The 19,253-nt window shown below is 46.2% G+C and overlaps 1 protein-coding gene across 2 annotated transcripts in view; it reads left to right on the top strand.

The window, feature by feature from the left end:
- Positions 1–19,253, top strand: part of LOC118290409 (protein eva-1 homolog A) — a 221,191-nt gene that overhangs the window by 19,809 nt on the left and 182,129 nt on the right. The gene's annotated exons all lie outside the window — the stretch shown is intronic.

Raw genomic sequence — 19,253 nt, forward strand, 5'->3', positions numbered from 1 at the left:
TCTCTCACACTACCAGTTTGTCTGGCTTGAAATAGACGTGGCATGAAGGTTTTTTGTTCCCCCCCCCCAACTTCAAATAAAATCTTGCGCGTCTGTGAAATGAAGAACAGAGGCTGCGCTGAATCCTGAATCGAGTTTTTAGATGGGCGTCCGTCCGACCGACGGTGATTCTAATGACGCGAAATCCACTGGGTCTCGGGGGGGGGGGAGAGAAAAAAAACAAAACACCCAGACAGAACTGTGGCCAGGCAAGTCATTAATCCTGCCCGGCAAACACACAGATGTGCGGCGGACAACGCAATCCAATCACGTCGCCCGAGCCACGGAATGCAGGTCAGATGCCATTACAATATATGACATCAAAGCCTGTATGGTTGTAAGCTCCAAGAGGTTGAATAACCCCTCAGATTAGCGCTGTAAGTCATGGCAGCCACCCCTGCTCAGGGACCCAGACGTCATAAATGTCCCAGACACAGAGCCAGTGTTGCGCTTGGCCTTGCTGACCCCAACGTGGACGTCTCCGGGTGGTTGGAAATTATTATTTTTTTTTTTTAGTTATCCGGCTCCCGAGGTTAGTCTTTGTTTGTGTCACATTGAGTGTTCAAAGTTCACTGGGGCTTTGTTTTAGAGGCTGATTTCTGACTCCTAAGGCCAAGGAGGAGCGGTGTGACTGGGAGCAGCTGTTTGGTGCATGGTGTGGGTGGGTGGGTCGGGGTCGGGGGGGGTTGTCGGCACCCACGGGTCGACCCTCTCCTATCTACCAGCCCCGGTGACCTCAAAGACGAGGCATGTCCTTGAGTGCCACTAATCTGCGACAGTGGAAATAAGTCATTGTCAGTGTTCAGCATTTTTTTTTTTTATTGATTATGTAAATATATTTTTTCAATCTTGATGGCTCAGACTAATCCCGTGTAATTACTGGGTTGTATCTTTTGTATGGTTGTGGTCTTTCCTCCGCGACTTGTCTTATGAATCATTAAGTCAGAAGGCAGTTGGACAGCGCAAACGTCTGCAAACGAACGGAACAGAGAAATGGCTCCTAAAGCTAAAGTTTGACCTAATTCCTTGACCTTTCCATCCCCTTGGAATCAAGTCTTTATTCCTCATCTGTTTTTTTTTTTATTTTTGAAGTTATGGCTAAACATCACATCACAACACACTACTTGTGAAGTGACAGTGATCCCACATCTGGATCACCATCAAATTCTACTCGTTTGAACACGCTCTGTTTGGCACAAGGCCTATTTCACGAGAGTCTTTTCTTAAGTTTTCAACATACTGGATTAAGATCACGCAGACTAACAAGAAAAAAAAACACTTTTTGGCAGAATGCTATAAGCTACACGTCTATCTATTTTCCCCCAAAACGTTACAACGATGCTTCAGCTTCTGCTGCTGCCATAAAGCCCAGGTTGTCTGTCGTCCTGGCAGCTGCAGACGGGACGTCCACGCTCCTCTGCTGCCACTAACAGGTGTAATTCCTTAACGGAGGACCACCCTACAGGGGAAAAAAAACAAAACACTGAAAATACATGCACAAGGCACGCAGACACCCAGACACACACACACACACACACACACACACACAAAAGAGGGCTCAGAGCACAGTGCAGGGCCAAAGAGTGGAGTTGCTGAATGAAGCAGGTTTAGATGAAAGAGGGCCATTCTGACATCAGCAGGCTGCTGAGCCTCCGCTGGCAGCCGGCGACGGGGGTTTGTGCCAACAGGGCAGATGCTGAGGACGGGCCACCTGATACGGAAGGAAAAGTCTGAACGGTAACAGACGGAAGGGGGAAACAATGGCGGATGAGAGCGACGGAAAACGATAACGAGGAAAAACTTGAGTGATCCTGTCATTTTCCTACGCCTCCTTCACTCTTCCTCTCTATCACACACACACACACACACACACACACACACACACACACACACACACACACACACACACCGCTTCACATTAGCATAATCCTGCCCAGGAGCAGGGGAGGCAGGAGGTTATGCTGCCAGGCAGGCGGTGACTTATGTTGTGCGCTTCTAATCATATTACAGTCGGGCCATAAGCTGATGTTCTTGGCGTGGTCCCTGCTGATAGGCCTGTTAAACTCAACCCTCAGCACTGCGCTGGAATGATGTGAGGAGGGATGCTGAAGAATTTTGACTGTTATTTTTCTGAATAGCTGCTGATGGGTGATAGTGTTATTTCGAAAATGAAAATGATTACACTCCCAAGAGCTATTAGTTCATTATTTGTTATTAAGCGGTTCCAATTGCTTCTGTGATATATTATACGTGCCAAAATCAAGGATTCACCCCGTGAAAAGCAGCATCAGTTTTCCCGCCGTGCGCGACTCAATGTCCGCGGACACGTCAAGCCTTTTTCCTTTAACCCTCCAAAGTGGAACAAACAAGATTTCGACTGGAGCTGCAGAGACTTGAGCTTTTTTTTTTTTTTTTTTTAAGACATACAAGTCTGTAAAATGTGAGGAAAATTGGATCTCAACATTTTCAGGAGTCTCCAGTTCACATATGACGAACGCGGTAGGAGAAGTTCAGGAACATTTCAGGCCAGAACGTTCAGGCCCGGGTCGCTCGCTGTGTTTTTTTTCTGGAGATTTTCCCGGCGTCTTCTCACATGGACTCACTCGGAAATGTTTTTCCAGGGGCGCTGTCTGGAAAAGTTCAGGATAATGTCCAGACTCCAGTGCACGTCTGAGAGCGGCTGTGGTAGGAGAACGAGCACGAGGAACAAAAACGGAAGCTTTATTTTATTTGCGGTTTGTTCAAATGCACTTGTGCGGTAAAACACTTAAACAAACTGCATTGTACTAACTTCTCCTTGCCTGCGCTGATTGAAACGACTCCGTCAACTCAAAGAAGTCGAAATGACGTCCTCAAACAATCTGCTGTCGGCCCGGTTTGCCTAATCTTTGTGCTTCTTGAGATGCGGCCGGGAATGGGAAACACAAAGGCACAATAGGGACCTCTAATTTCCCCCATTGAGTTCCCGAGTTTAGTTCCTGGGACTATTTGTTTTTTATGGTCCTTCGTTGCAAGTCTATAGAAGAGGTTACACGGTGGTTTGCTTGCCACCAGGGGGGTTGCTAGCTTGAATCCCTGGACAAACTGAGAGCATTTGCTCAGGGAAAGTGGAATTAAGTTCTCTACTTCTGTACCTGTCAATGGCTTCGAGTGGCCGTTTTTTCTTCCTTTCTTCCACACGGCAGGCGCTGCAGTAGTAGTACTTCGCAACGGTCGACCGGTGTGTTTGCCAAATAAACTCCTCCCTGGGTAAACATTTGCGAAAGAAAATAAATGATCAACACGTGTACATTCCAAAACCCTGACGGACTGACGATGGAGAAATTAAAGAGCAGATAGATAAAGAATAACAAATCTTTAATCGCATCTCGAGAGATGTGGAGGAAGTAGTCTGCAGTGACTTAGCGGCGCAGAGAGACTCAGTTGTTTGCTGCTCCTTAAGTGAAGTGGAACATGCCAGTTAAACTCTATCAGATGGCCCGGGCGTTTTTGTAATGTTCAGCATGAGGCCGTCATCCGTTCTGTACCCCACACAGTCGCATAGGCGTAATGGGCACGCTCACTAGTATTGATATCTTCTTCTCAACCTACACGTCTTCTTTGATGGTCTGCACAAGTTCTGTTTGTGATCCTCTGAGGGGCGGGGGGGTGGGGTCGTCGTCGTGGCGAGGCTGCCCAGAAGCCAGGCTGATTCACCGCTCCATCACCGTACACAAGAGATCAATCATCATCATCATCATCACCACCACCACGTGACGAAGAGAAAGGAATTTGCACACAGGAAGTCAGCTGTATTGCCAGCGGATGTAACGTACGTCACGACCGCACATGCTCTTGACATGTGTTCCCAGCTACTGGAACTGGTACCCGGGAACACACACACACACACACACACACACACACACACACACACACACAGGGCGAACTCCTCGGTACCCACATCTCGTCCTTCATGACGCCGCCGCCGCCGCCTTGCGAGCTTGACTGACAGGCGGTCTGTTTGTTTTCCTCCTCAAGATGGAGTCCATTTCCTGTGCTCCCTTTGTTTTAGACTGTAGATTAAGAAAAAAAAAAGATCTCCCTTTTAAAACGCCGTGTTTACATTGTGTGAGCGCTCTGAGGGAAAGCACAAAGCCGCCACACAGTGGGTGGATTATAAACTTGGGCCGAGTTTCAAACAGACTGAATTTATAAACACAGAATTCCCCCACACTCTACTCGCGGGTCTCAGCCTGCGAGCACATTACTGCGGATCAAACACAGACGAGGCCTATCCTTGCACTTTGATGCATTTGTGTGTGAGAGTGTGTGTGTGTGTGTGTGTGTGTCTGCGCTGTGTGCACCTATACTTGTGTTTTACAGGGTCATTTTTTAATTTCACCTTTTAATCGCCCGCCGTCCGTCGCGACACTTGCGTGCATCGGCATCGCCGGCGTGATGGCATCCGCGTGACACCGCCTCGGCGGGGCGATCTCTGGTTGCCGTGTCGTACACGCGAGGGGCGACGACCCGGGATCTCCGTGTCCTATCGACGGACTACAAGTGCCTGGATCCCCATTATGTGCCAGCTGTTCAGAATGAGGAGTAATTGCACTGTTGGCAAGGGTCCATGTGGGCCCCAGCGCTGTGGCCCCCCCCCCCCCCTCAGCCCCCCCACCCTGGGCACGCCGCCAAGCCCTCCCGCATACTGCCTCCCTGACCCGCTCTACCACCACCACCACCAAAACGGCACCCCACCCCACTCCCGGGGCCCACCCCTACAGGGGCTCCGCTCCCGACCCATATCATCCCCTAAAAGTCTTCCACCCATTACCACCAGCCCTCTGTTCCACATTCCTCGGGGGGGCACTGGTTAAATCTAATCCCATAATAAGACACTCAGCTGTCCGGGAAAAGAAAGAGAACTTTCCTCTGGTAAATTCTAGATTTCCTTTTTTCTTCTCCCCTCCCCTCCCTCCTTTTCACCCCAAGTGGAGGCAAGATGACACTCGGGGCCCCCTTGGCCAGTTGTCTTTGTCTTTCTTTGGGCTTGATTTATCCTTTCTTCCTTTCTCTCACTCCCTCTTTCCTCCTGTTTTTTTTTTTGTTTTTTTTGTCCCTGGTATAAGATTGCCCCTGTGTATGGTCCAGGGTCCCTGAACAGACACATGGGAGGGCCACATTACTGGAGGGCCACATGGCTCCGTGGTGCAAGACCATACACACACACACACACACACACACACACACACACACACACACACACACACACACACACACACACACACACGTTCGTTTTAGTGCTCCCAACGCACAGATGCAAGCAATTTATACATTACATTACATTGCCAAGTCCCTAACATACTCGTGTCCTGTCTGCAATTCACTCGGTGAATGACATAGTTGGGACACCATTATCTTGAGTTAAAAGGTCAAACAGATTTCATAGGAATTTGTGCCTTTTACCTAAATTTGAATTTCCTGTTTTTCATCTACATTTAGGCGGAAAAAAAAGAAAAGAATATTGTGAAAGTACTGAAATCCCTAATCAAAGAAGATGTATGCTTCCAACAAAAAGCAGTTGCTCATAAAAAAGAAAATGCAACGCTCATGGTTATTGTATTAGTTAATTTGTGTACAACTTGGGCGACTGGGGCAATAACACATTAGATAATCAATGGGGAATTGACTTAGTTCAAGGGCAGAAAGACCCTTCCTCTGCAGATTAAGGTAAAGACTTCATTTCCTGGTTTCTATAATTAATCTGATCAAGGTAAAAGTTTTGGTAAAAGTAAGTGTTTATAGTTTCACAAATTCCACAGTTTAACATAATTTGTTTGATTGTCCTGAAGAGTGTGTTGTGAATGTAATGACTATTAAACCACGGTATACCGACCTTAATGTGTCCTGACGAGTATCAGCAGCTTGCATCGACTGTCGGATTCACATTCTTGTTCATGTTTTCCATTGGTATTCATAATATAAATATAATGTAATTACAGAATTGTATAATTTCAGAATTGCCTTATTTTGCTAAATGGTTCAAAAACTCTGTAGAAAAGTTTTGTTTTTTTAAATTATCACCTTTAGGAAATTATCAATTGAATTTTTTCATAATTCATGAACTAAATCAAATTTTCCACCACCACTGGCAATGCTGTTGTTCTTTATAGAAACAACAACACTCCCTGACCTTTAATAGCGCAAGCATATATTCAAAATACCGAAGAAATGATAAATCCAGCGATTGGACAAATTACTCAACGTGTTAATTGGGTTATGCTTACATCGATTATTAGGTAATGCGATTAAAAAGATTAGACGAGGGGGTTCAATGGAGAAAAAAAATCTGTAGTGAGAGTATTATCCCAATCTGATTGCAATTGAATTATTGCACGTTTTGCTTTGAATGCTAAATGTTGTCGGGAGGTGGAGAAGGAGTCGCCAGTGAAGTAGTCATGGTTAAAGTCAACAGTTAAACGGCTCTGGCCGGTGTGAGGCATGTCAGCAGAGGTGTCCCTGTGTTCCTGTAGCTATCAGGTCAGTGTGTGGAGGGAGAAAAGAGCTGCGGCTGAAGTGTGTGTGTGCGCGCATGTGTGTTTGCATGCATGTGGCTGGGCGAAGAAGTGTGTGTCCAGGGCCGCCGAGCGCGTCCGCGTGGAAATCACTAAGCCAGGTTATCAGCTGTAGGAGCCTGGGAAACGGCAACAGACTCAGATACACAGAGGACAGATAAAGACAAAGGGGTTCAGAAAGGGAGAGAAAAGTCGAGCAAGAGGGCAAAAGGGATAAAAGAAGAATAAAAAAGGAGAAATGGTAGCCATGAACTGTATTATTTTCCTCTCAGGGGTGAAGGGATAAAAGAGGAAAATGGTGTCCGCCAAAGTTTATCACTACGTCACATTCTTCCTCTTTCATCGCTACGAACACTGTTCTCCTCTCCCGCTGCTATAATCAGCTCACATGCCTGTTTCAGTACTTACGCTGCCCTGTTTACCCTGGTGAAATGAAGAATGATTTAAGGCTGGGAGGGGGGGGAGGTTGTGCTGCTTGCGGTCATTGGTGAGGAAAATCAAAACAACAGATGGGCCGCGTAGTGTCTTTAACCCAGATTCTACCGCTCTAATCCCGTCTTCACTGCAAGAATGTCCACAGTGCATGCTGGACCCGATTCGCCAAATGACCATTCGGATTTGAACCTGGCTGAGCCGGGGGATAAAAAGGTGGCTAAAGTGGTGTTGTGTCTCACCCTGCGGCATGCTGGGGGTCACGTGGTCGGTGCAAAGCAGGCAAGGTCAGGTTGCTGATTACTCCGCGAGCGTCGGGGAGATGGATATTTTTGGACGGAAACAACTTTCTGCTGCCGTTAGAAATCTTGCTGTGAACAAACGGCGCACGCACCGGGATCGGGCGGCGTGCCGTTGCCAATAGCTACAGACGATGGCTTAATGTGCCAGTGGCTGTCAACTGCCTGACTCATTTGAGGTGAGCAGTTGGGGTAGGGGGGTGGTTTGGGGGGGCCAGTCAGCTGATGGGGTGAGGAATGGTAATGGGTGGGGGGGCAGTCAGCTGGCATAACATCATTAGTCGACTTTATAAAACCAGGTCAGGCTTACCAAACCAAGCCTTGTTACCCACCCCCCACCCACTCCCCCCGTAGGTTACCCACACATTTACGTAATCACCATTTCTTTAAATCTTCAGTTTTTTAGCTTCTTATGCATCCTCACCCGCCTTTACCACCTCGTCTTAAGTCCTGCTCCCCAATATACTTGATTTCATTCTTTGCCCTTTAATCCCCCCCCCCCCCCCCCCATGCCCTCCCTCCCTCGCATAACCCGTCTTTCGCCACTGCAGTTCGGCACCCTATAGTCTGTCCAAGGTCGGAGGGAATATGTCCAGGCTTTCTAGGTCAGGTCAGAGGTTTTGGAGGGTGCAAGGGATTGCGCTGTAAATTAGTTGATTAGAAATCCCTAATTATGCGTGTCTAATCTGTCTCAGGGTGCCAGTCTCCAGCTTAGTTGTTGTGCCAGCTGCCCTGAGCGTGGGAGAGAATGAGCAGGAGAAGTCTGAGGGTTTTAGGGAGTTCAGGGGTTGAAGTCTTAAATACATTGGATACGTGGGTAAAACAGTCGTGTGAGTCTTGGAAGAAATGTTGTCCATGAACTATGCCATCTTGAGAACGCTTGAGATTATTCTGTTTATCCGTCATTGTGTTACGCAGTTTTAAAAACGGACCAGACGAAGACAAATCTAATCCCAGCATGCGTTGCTGGGCTCCTGCCGTGACATTGACTCCCTCACAATGGCTAAATGATGTTATTTGTGTTTGCTTACAATTAGCAGTGTGAAACTGCCCTCGCCATTGAGTTTTTCTCCGCCCGATGGAATCACAGCAGCCCTGTATTTATCCTCCGAGACAGTCAATGATGGCTGGTCAGCGCGTCTGTTGATTCTACCTTGAATCAATGCAATCCCGGGGCTGACGTTGCAGAACAGGAGCCAGACAAGGATCAATGAGTCTGTAATGAGATCAGAACCAGCCGTTGCTACAGAGCCTCTAAGGTTACGGCTCAGACGCACGGGGTGTGATGTGACCAAATCTGCTCGAATTAGAGATACTCCATCATCAGTCGGAGACAGCTTTTTCATGGGTTTTACGATTCAAAGAGAATCAGAGACATGATGCGTATGAAATTTTAGTCGTTAAACATTTCCCTCTTCACACAGAACGGCCGTTCTCAGAAGGCCGTGCAAATGAGACAAGGGAGGCAACTGTAGCTCAACGAGAGACCAGTTGAGGCATCATAAACGTAATTCGCTCAGTCAGTTAATGATGCGTTAAGCACAATGCTTTCCTGGGAGCGGTGTTAATGCCAGGCTGGGTAATCAATGAGAGAGAAAAAAAAAAAGTTGTCCAGTGTCACGCTCTTTGATGATGAAGAAGAACACAAGGGGAGGTCCGTGACCGTGGAATTGAGCCGTGACAGAGGTCATGGGCAAATCATCTAGCAGCCAGGCAGTAGAGGGCTATCTGAATCAGCAGGGGTTGCAACCGGTAGGATGTGAGGTCAAGGGTGAAGGCCTCGTCCAGTGGCCCTCTGCTCTCCAGACAACCGTAAACTGTGTCTTTCATTATCAGAATCTCAGGAGTGACCTGCGGTGACAATGACCGTCAAAAATGGGATGTGACGGGAGTCCCGGGAGGCTCACACGGTGTCTGAAATGTTTCCAGATTCTCAGGTGGCAGAGGAATTTATCGGCGTGGAAACGATTAATCAGTTAGTCGACAGAAAATGGAACAACGAGCCAATTAGTCTCTGGCTTTAGCTTCTCAAATCGAAGGAACCCAATATGTTTGGATGTTGGATCCAAGATATTTGAATATCTCACGTTGGACATTTTGATACATATTTCTCAAGACTAAACGATCAATGACTTTTAACTGACAGTGAAATCAAATCTTTGCCCCAGACCCTTAACTTGTGCTCACATTAAACAAGGGCACTCAGAGCTTATAGACCTCTGAGCAATCACCCGTGCAACGCTGAAGAAGCCTTCGAGAATCTCCTAGATCAAGGTCCGGACCTGGATCCCTCACAAAATGTTTGTCACCTGTTGACTTGGTCGATGCCTTATCTTTTACAAAAGTTTAATGCAAACGCGGCCATAACTTTTCTGAGTAATCCCGCAGACTAACAAAGAAGCAAACAAACCGAACCAGTCACCGGACCTCCTTAGCGGAAGTCGGAATCAGCGATGAATGTTGTTCTACAACAAAGTACAACTGCAGCCTGATATTTTAGTGGCAATTGTAGATGCATAATTGGACATGTGCCAAGTACAGCATGTACTGTGTATTGGTTGCTAAGATGATGTGTATGTGCTTGGAGCAGAGAAAGAATGAGGCTCTCACTGTGGAAAGCGGTTGTGTCGGTTTGGGGATTGTAGGATTGAAGCAATTGCTTGCTTTGAAAAGCACAGTCTTTGCTAGTTGATATGTCAAGACTTTTTCCACAATTATTAACCGTTAGTTGATTCATTATAAAAAATGACCAACAGATTCATCACTAATGAAACATGTTTTTTTTTTGTTGTAGCTATTAAACAGCTGTTAATCAGCCCACTCTTTCATGTGGCCGTGCTCTCGTCTGCAACAACTTGATGTGTTTGTTTTCTTTTTACGAGTATTCGTTGGTGTGTAAAACAAGAGTAAGTCTGCGCCGAAATGTTGTTAAAATGGCTTTAAAAATGAAGGACCTGACTTCATCTGATAAGAATCTGTAAATAATGAAACGGAGGGGAGCCCAGTGTTCACGCAGAAAAACCCCGTTAGGCAGAACACAAACATGGGAACTCTTCTTCCTGAGATGCTCGCAGCGAAAGCTGCCTTCTTTGTGGGAAACATATGCATACGGAGCTATATAAATCAAACGCCAGAATACCTGATCTGCACTGAGACTGTACACTGCCAATACAGAGATCTGTCATTGCATTTCTTCAGCTCCCTTTCTTCCCAGTTCCGTTTGAACATGCCTCCTCTCAAACGCGGCTCGTGAAATGTGACGCACACAAAAAAAGAAAATCAGCGGGAAACAAAACGTTATATTTTCGTCTCGAGCCGTTGTTCTTTTTAGCTCGAGGCACCAATTTAGCACTGACCGTCAACGCGGCGGGACGGGGAGAAAGTCTGACGAGAGTGAGTCAGACCACGAGTGACAAAATGTGGAGAGAGGGTCAACGAGAAAACGAGCAGCAGACGGAGCGACAGGAAGGAAGAAAGAAAAAAGGTCCGAGCGAGGGAGAAAGAGAGGGCCGTGTCGACGGGAGTGTGGGCGTTTTTTATTGGTGTCACGAGAGAAGAAATCAATAAAAGAGGTGGAAAAAAAAGCCTCTGGGTTTTTAAGAGCCCCATCACCGCGGCAATTAAAGGGGGCCTTCAAAGAGGCCGTCTAATCAGCGGTTAAATAAAGATAGGAGCAGGCGGCGCTTTGGACGGCCCCGCTCCTGTAATCTCACACCTCCTGCCCTGCACTCAGTGGCCCCTCGAACCCGATATGTGGATGTATGTATGTGCACGGACATTCTCGTGTGTTTATGTGTCTTTCCGCTGCTCACGCACACATGCCGGCGTGTACAGAGTGCCCGGACGTGTTTCTGACGGCTTGTATGTGGTTAACAGACTCTTAAAAGGCAGATTAACCCGTTTAAGCTTCCTCCCGGTGTCCTTCTCGCTCGGTCCCCCGGCGTCTGACCTCTGTCTAAACCAAAGTGAGACAAAGCAGAAATGTATGCTCAGCTTATATATTGCCGTAATAGCGAGGCAGTCTACCCTCTGTACCCGTGACCCTTCCGCTTACCTGCCGTCTTATCTGCCGCGCAATAGACTCATTCATCATGTGTGTCGGTTCTCACCGTGATAAGGTTGACGGCCGGTGAGTCAATACTCCAGCCTTGGGTCTGTCTTCGCGAGCCTCTCCCTGCTCAAAGAGGCTCTATGTGGACAGAGCAGATTCCAGGCTGAGCAATGAGTTTGCTTTGGGCACACAGGGGCCAAGATAGACAGGTGGAAAAGGCCCTTTACACAATGTCATTGCATGTCATTCTGCGGTGTAAAAGTTTACAGGGCCGGTTGCCTAAGTTCAACCTTGGTTGGTCGAGACGTGTTTATGGACATTCATACGTTTGTCGCTTGCATATTTGTAGCTCGGTTTCCCGATGGCCGGGTTTCAGTTGGTAAAACGGCTGCGGTTGCTGAAGTCCAAGCTCAGAACTCACTAATTTGAAGTTGCGCTAATAAATATGTCATACGTCTAATTTGAAAGACGTTGCGCATAATGACAAAACCACTATCAAATCTGCAGTTTCCCCTCAGCTTCACGTGAGTGATAAGCATCTCTCCAGCTCATTGTTTTGGTTTGGAAAATGTCCGGAAGATTTGACTCTGGACATACTCCGCAGTTTGCCTCTCACATACGACGAACGCGGCAACAGGAGATTGTCAGACGTGTTCACAGCGGCAGGAAAAAAACATAACGGAACATTCTGTGGCATTTTGGTGGATCATGCAGGACATGATGATAATTACGCTGCAGAAAGCAAACGGGGGTTTTTTGGCTGTGAATTTTGAAAGGGGGGGGGGGGGGGGGGGGGGGCTGGCAGGGAACAGTTCCAGTTTCAGAAGATGACCGGAGCAACCTGGAAAAATTTAAGTAAAACATCCAGACTCCAGTGCATAACGCAGTGGCCACTTACCTGCACGGCAGCGCGAAAGCAAACGGCCAAAGGTTTGCGACCTGCTGGTGAACGACAGTGGAGCTGTTAGCAGCTTGAGAGCCACATATTTCCCTCAGGGGTAAGTGGTGAACTAAAGGGAGATCGAGAACTGGATTCAATCTGATTTACACCGACGTGACGATAAATGAAAGATAATATTCGTCCCTGTCTGCCGGATGTGTAAAAAGATGAATTGCCGCTCCAACTTTTTTCTGCTCCCATAAGGTAACCCATTAATCTGATTAATCGGTGCAGCTTCAGCGGCCCTTGCTCCTGAACCATCAGGTAGCAGGTCTGTCATTTTTCGGAACAGCGCCGACCGTTGCTCTCACCGCTTAAAATGACACAACATAGCTGGCGGCCGCTTTTATATGCAGCAGCTAATTAATATTAATTATTTAACCGACTTGCCTGAAGGCCAAAAGGAACCATGGCTGTTGCCCGGTCAATATGCTCTGTGCAAGTCTTGTGTCTGTGCTCAGCCGAATATTGTTTTGTGACACGACGAAACGCTGCCGTGCAACGTCACTCCGCGATCTCGTTTGTCGATCCCCGAGAGCGGCACAGCCATGAGTCTGCTGTCGCGAAGAAGCAGTCCAGCTTTGTCGTCTCCCGCTAGTCAGCATCTCCCAGTTTTCTGCATCGTATCATATAAAAATTCAAAGCGTTACATGTTTCTGAGGTAGATACAGACAGTTAGTAGCGATGACTACACCTCTATTATACCCTCCTTTTGTGTTCCACACAAATCCTTTAATTGCTGTTCTCCGTACTTAATTGGAGGGTGGTGGGGGTGAGACTAGTCTCTTGAGTCCTATTCACTAATGTGCCACAGTAAATATTCATGTTGTCGCTCCATATCACAGAGTAAACACTACTATTGGTGGGGAAAGTATTCCAGCTCACGATCACAATCACAGATGCCAGACATATTGTACATGCTGCGGCGGCGGTATATATGTATATACATCAATGCCATAAATCAGTTCCTACGCTGCTACACAAGCGTAATTCCACCTTAACATTTCGTATCTCACACCGCTCATCTAATTTTCATCGTTTCATTGCGTTCGTGTTCTCAACCGACCAAAAGGATTATAGATTTCAGATATATCTTTGTGTTTCTAGTAAGTTATGTGTGGATTTGGTTCACATGCGGATGTTGTAAGCTCAACTCAAATTGACTGCCTAAGTGGATTTCATAGTGGATTTAAATATGTGGAAATGCTATTTAACCTTTAATTGCTTACACACACACACACACACACGCACACCAGTGCTGCTGCACACACCTGTGGTTGTTGTGTTCCTCTGATACTTGTGCTCTTGTCAGTCCAATGTTCCCCGAATCCTTCTTCCCTCCTCCCCATTAACCCCTGACACCTTGCCCCTCCCCTCATATCCCCGTAGTTAAGCCGGCATTATTGGCGGCCTCATTAGCACAGCATTACTGTCAGAGATGGACACACTGATACGGCTGCACAGCTGGATCAGCAAAGGTGGAGTAGACCCCAAGCCGTTTCTTCTTTTTTCTTTATCTTCTTCCCGGCCTCTTGGGTCTGTTCATGCTATTGTTTAGGGATGCCTCAGTTCTGACACCGAGGGTCGGAGGTCACCCGTCCACAGGAGCCGCCCCTCTCCTGCTCCCCAACGCACTGTCACTATGATTCACCCCTCACACGGGTCCCTGTCACTCGGCGCCGACACAGCCGTCACTCACGCGCATGTGAAAATGCAGAACTGCGCTTGCGGGCAGACTGGATACTTTTATCACAGGCCCTCGTCTACTTAGAAGTCACAGCACTTGAGATGATTCACCGCAACCTCCGAAGGTATCTGAGGCTTTTCTTTCTTTAAATACAATGACCCAGTATTCATTGGACACATGATGTTATTAACTCTGCATGTAAATAAAAAAGTATGCAATCAAACCGTAAACACAAAGTGTTCCTACTCATCAGGCCTCAAGTTCAACATTTAGTCCATGACCATATCTGCCGAAAGATAAGATAAATTATTTATTTAATTACTTCCCGTATTTTCACTTTACTTAACCTTGATGTAAGGTAGCAGGCGGTGTTATTGTGCTTAGGTAGATTGTGAGTAGAAAGAGCCACACCGCAGCAAACATATTTCAACAATCAATAGCAACAATCACTTATTTTTTCATCAATTTTAGCCATTGTATGAATATCCACTTGGTCCAATGTGATTTAGAATTAAAGCATCACCTGAGACATAAAAGTTAATATTAGATGCATAGAAAAAAAACATTCAAATTAAGGCTGTCTCTCTTTAGAAAATTGATGAAATGAAAAGAAACACAGATCTCGTAATGCCTGTCCGGTTGCCGTGTTAGCATCTTTTCCACGTGAAGCAGGGGAGAGTGTCACGCTCTCAGATAGAAACCCAGCAGCCTTGGCCCTTTAACCCAGATAGCACCACTTAGGAAACCACTGCCCACATTCCCATCGCCAGCAAATGGCTCCTTCTCCTAATCATTAACACGTAAATGGACCGTGTTCTTGTGTGTTTGCGCATGAGAGAGTGTGTGTGTGTGTGTGTGTGTGCGTGCAGATGTGCGTGTTTGTTGTGTCCTTCGCGCTTGACACAAAGCTGCGATAGACATAAAAAGCTGAGACCCACTTAAAGCTCAGGTTTAAATTTAGCGCCACAAGATACTTGCAGCCACACTCGGTCTTTACCTCCGTCTCCCTCACTCTCTCATTTTCTCTCTCTCTCTCACTCTGTGTGTGTGTGTGTGTACGTGTACTGTACAGTATGCACTTGTGTACTTAGGACCGGATGTTTGAATGGGTGTGGATGACATTTGTTGACCTCTTCATCCATAAAGGTGCTGAAATTTTTTATGATACAACAAGAAGAGTTTGACACGTGTGTGTGTTTGTGAGAGAGAGAGAGAGAGAGAGTTTTGTACTCTGTTTATATCTCATAAAAGTATAAGAACACAAAGGGCTCTGTCAGAAGTGATCTTTCTTCCCTGACCCTTTAGGCCTTGAAAAAAGAAAGAAAGAAAGAGAATGAGATAACGAAATAGAAAGGGAAGGACCAAAAAAGAAAACGGAGCAGGTGAAAAGATGAAAAGTGAGCCAAGGCCAGACTCAACAGTATCGGGTGTTCAGGTGTGTACACACAGGGATCAGAGGTGAGAGGATGTGTGTGTGTGTGTGTGTGTGTGTTTGTGTTTGTGTGTGGGAGTGAGTGCGAGAGGGTCTCTCGCCCTCATCGCAGCAGTCATTGGCTTTACCTCTTGTCAGGTGACTGGTGTGCTTAGCAGCAGCCCACCCCAGGGAGGATCTGATAGGCTGCCGGGGCCCTGAGGTGACAGGTGAGGGTCGAAGTTCAGAGCCTGGTGGGCAGGGGTCTTCTGTGGGGCAGAGGGAAGGACTCTGATGAACTCAAACGGTCACATCTTCCCAAACACCACACATGATTCAACCTATATACTGCTTAAAAAAACGTAATACATGCTGAAATATTGTACTTTTAGTTTTTTTGTTATTATTATTGGACATGATAACGTATGATGAACAGCCGTCAACAAGTCGTAGTATGTTAACTGAATCCCTTCTTAAATTGAAAAAGCTCAATAAATAATTATAATGAGGTGCTCAGAAACACGGTGGGATATAACAGGAACACAAGGGGGAGAAAATCTTTGCTCGTCTTATATTGTAAAAATTGTGCTCATGTTTAAATAATTTGCCCTTAATGATAGTAATAGTGATAATGATCATTTTATTTATACAGGACTCTTCAAGTAAATAAGCACAAAGTGCTTTCCAAGGTCAAAATGAAACATATGCAAAATTAAAAGATTATGCAACATGCATATACATTCACACGAACACACATACAGTAAAGGCAGAAAAAGAAAGAACAAAAGCTCACGACAGAAGTAAAATCTTATCTACCAAATACAAACAAACAGTTAACAGTTCCTCTTCTTCCTTCCACCTTCCACAGAAAGGGAGAAGCAGGGAGTGCTGGTTTTTTTCCCCTCTGATTATGAGAATGAATGAATAACTTCCTGCTGCTGGTGGAGAGAGAGAGACAGAGAGAGAGAGAGAGAGAGAGAGAGAGAGTGGCTGTGTGAGTGTGTGTGTTATCTGGCCCGGGTGTTTTATCAGGATCAAACGGCAGCTCAGGCGCTCGCAACACAGGACTCTGCTCTTTTATCTGCACTGGCGGGGGGATCATAATTCTGCTCATGCAGAAATCAGCAGCAACAGACGCAACTTGTGTTCAAGGGAGAACTGTTAAGACCCGGGGATTTGGTGAGGGGAATTCACCCACCTACGTCTCACGCGACACATCCACCCAACACTTAAACAACTCGGGTTGAGCCTGTTGTGTTCTTCCTTTGCTCAAGAGCTCAAGCGCAAGAACCCGGCCGCCATCTCTGTCAAAGCGTCCCCATCTGAGTGGAAGTCACCTTGAGGGTACCACTGTCTCCTACACTTCCCAAAACACTCGGTGATTTCCCACCATGGCAACGAACAGATGGACACACTGTTGTTCCAGAACGACTGCCAACAAATCGTCCCCGATTAACATGTTGGTTCTCCATTTAAACTGAAGTTTTCCTTTTAGGGCGTGTGTGTGTCAGGTTGTGTGGGGGCGGAACTTTAAGGGAGGGGAGGAGAACATGAGCATCCGGAACATCAACGTTCCCTTTTCAAGCCTGCATATGCCAAGCCGTTGTTAATCGCAGCGGTGCAAGTTTAATAAACAATGAGTGTATCGCAGTACAGCTATAAGTAGGGCTGTGTATTGGCATGTATTGACCTGGCAATATGTTACGTATCACGGTACATGGGTCACGATATGATATGTCACGATACGATATGTCACGATACTATACATATTGGGATAAATTGCAATACTTTGCACACTTACTGAAAATGTAAAAGTAGAGCTGAAAATACAACTTGCTGTGTACAACTTTAATGGTCTAATATGTAGATCACATTTCATTATATTGACATAAAATATCCTATCAATTGCGCCAAAACCATTCCATTTCAATTTATTAGAAAAATATTTGTCAGTGATCTGAAATGCACTTGCCATTATCCTGTAAATAAACAATAACATACCGCAGTCCAACTCAAAAGTTGTTTGCAAGTGTCCACCGTATTTGGTATCCAGTGTGAGTATTCAATCATTTTTACAATGTTTAAAAACCAAAAAATTTATCGATAATTGGGCCGGGACTATAGATACACTATTGTTGAAAAAAATTATTGCGATAATCAGCTGTATCGATAATTTTTTGCACAGCCCTAGTTTTAATGTACTTGAGTGTATTTCTAGTCCATGTACTTTCTACTTCTGCTCCAGCACATTTCAAAGGGCTGACATGATATAATTTCCAATCAATTAAAAAGAAATGACAAGTTTATAAAATACAGTTATTAATACAGTAGTCCCCTCTCGGAACACATGTAACGGATTCGCTAGTCCCTGGTGGTGGTTCCTCGATTTCAGGGGACTTCCGCTCTCACCTGAGGGTGACCGACGTCGGCTCGGAGAATCATCTGGAGACACAGACACAGAGAAGGTATGGATTAACATAATCCACCTAAATCAACTCTGAATGACAGACAGACAGCCTGAACGGCGTGTGCATGCAGCACACCTACAGATACATATTTTGCCTCTCCCCCGCTTTCCCCTTCTTCTCTTCGGCTCATTCGAGGAAAATCTCCGACATGATAATTACACAAAGTGCCTTCTCAAACTATAAATCACCTCGGTCGCTCTTTTAACACGCGAACACACCTGCGTACACCTGAGCTTCTCTCACCACCTTGGGCGAGCAAAGTCGCAGAAACACACCCAGCAATTTGGTAATATTGCCCCAATTGAGAGTCTAGTGTTTAATGAGTGTATGGGAAGATGTACCCACGGTGTATATTTTCATTGCATATTAAATCACTGCCGTCCCACTCTGACACTGTCTTTGAACTGTCAGGGGGCAGACATTTCCTCGCCAGATATATGGATTTCTTCACCCAACCCCCTTAATTTTAGTACAACACAATGCAGAGTGAGGGACTGGGGAGAGGGGGGCGGTGGGGTGGTCTGTCGTTTGATGTGTTCTTACCCGAACCAAAGTAAAATATCCCTCTAGCTTTGATGGTGTTACCTTCAAACCCCTCCCCCCCCACCCCCCTCCTCCTCTCGGTTGCCTTGCGGGAAATTGAGAGTGATCATGCACGCACACACTCCTGGTATTTGACCAGGTACACATACAGTGGATGAGGTGGATGGTGTGCGTTGAGGTGTGTGTGTGTGTGTGTGTGTGTGTGTGTGTGTGTGTACATGGAAGCCATGTAGGTTGCGCTGCTTGCCAGGATCCCTTTATCAAGCCACGGTGCGTCGGTGATTCGACAGGGCTTTGGGAGATTTAATCGCTCTGGGAGTTTGAGTGAGCAAGAGGAAATACCCTTAACAAGCAGAGTCAAAGTGTGATTAGCATGATTTTTTAAATTTTTTTTTCCTGCAGTCTTGTTAGTTTATGTGTGCGCCGGCCTGCTCTGGTGACTCACATCCCTCAAGTAATGACACATTATCCCTCAACACACACAGTAAGCCCCCGCTACTTTACAGCCATGATCAAAAGCAGTAGTCATACATGTTGTTTCATCACTCTTATCCACTAACTAAGCCCAGTCATTGCTTTTATGACAAATCTCAAACTTAAAATCCAAGTTATTGCTTTTATGATAAATCCTTCAGCCCCGTCGGGCCCAAAACTTTCATCTAAGTTGAACCCCCCGAAAATTCAACTCTCAATCCTGGCTTTCACGACACATCGGAAACTTTAATTCCCAATACTCGTGGGTTTATTGCAAACCCTCAACCACGAGGCCTGGTATAGGTCTGTTCTTCGTGAACTCCTAACCTTTTCTAGCCACTTCGGCCCGGCGGTG

This window comes from Scophthalmus maximus, chromosome 18 (genome assembly GCF_022379125.1).
Source record: "Scophthalmus maximus strain ysfricsl-2021 chromosome 18, ASM2237912v1, whole genome shotgun sequence".
In the NCBI taxonomy this organism is placed as follows: Eukaryota; Metazoa; Chordata; class Actinopteri; order Pleuronectiformes; family Scophthalmidae; genus Scophthalmus; species Scophthalmus maximus.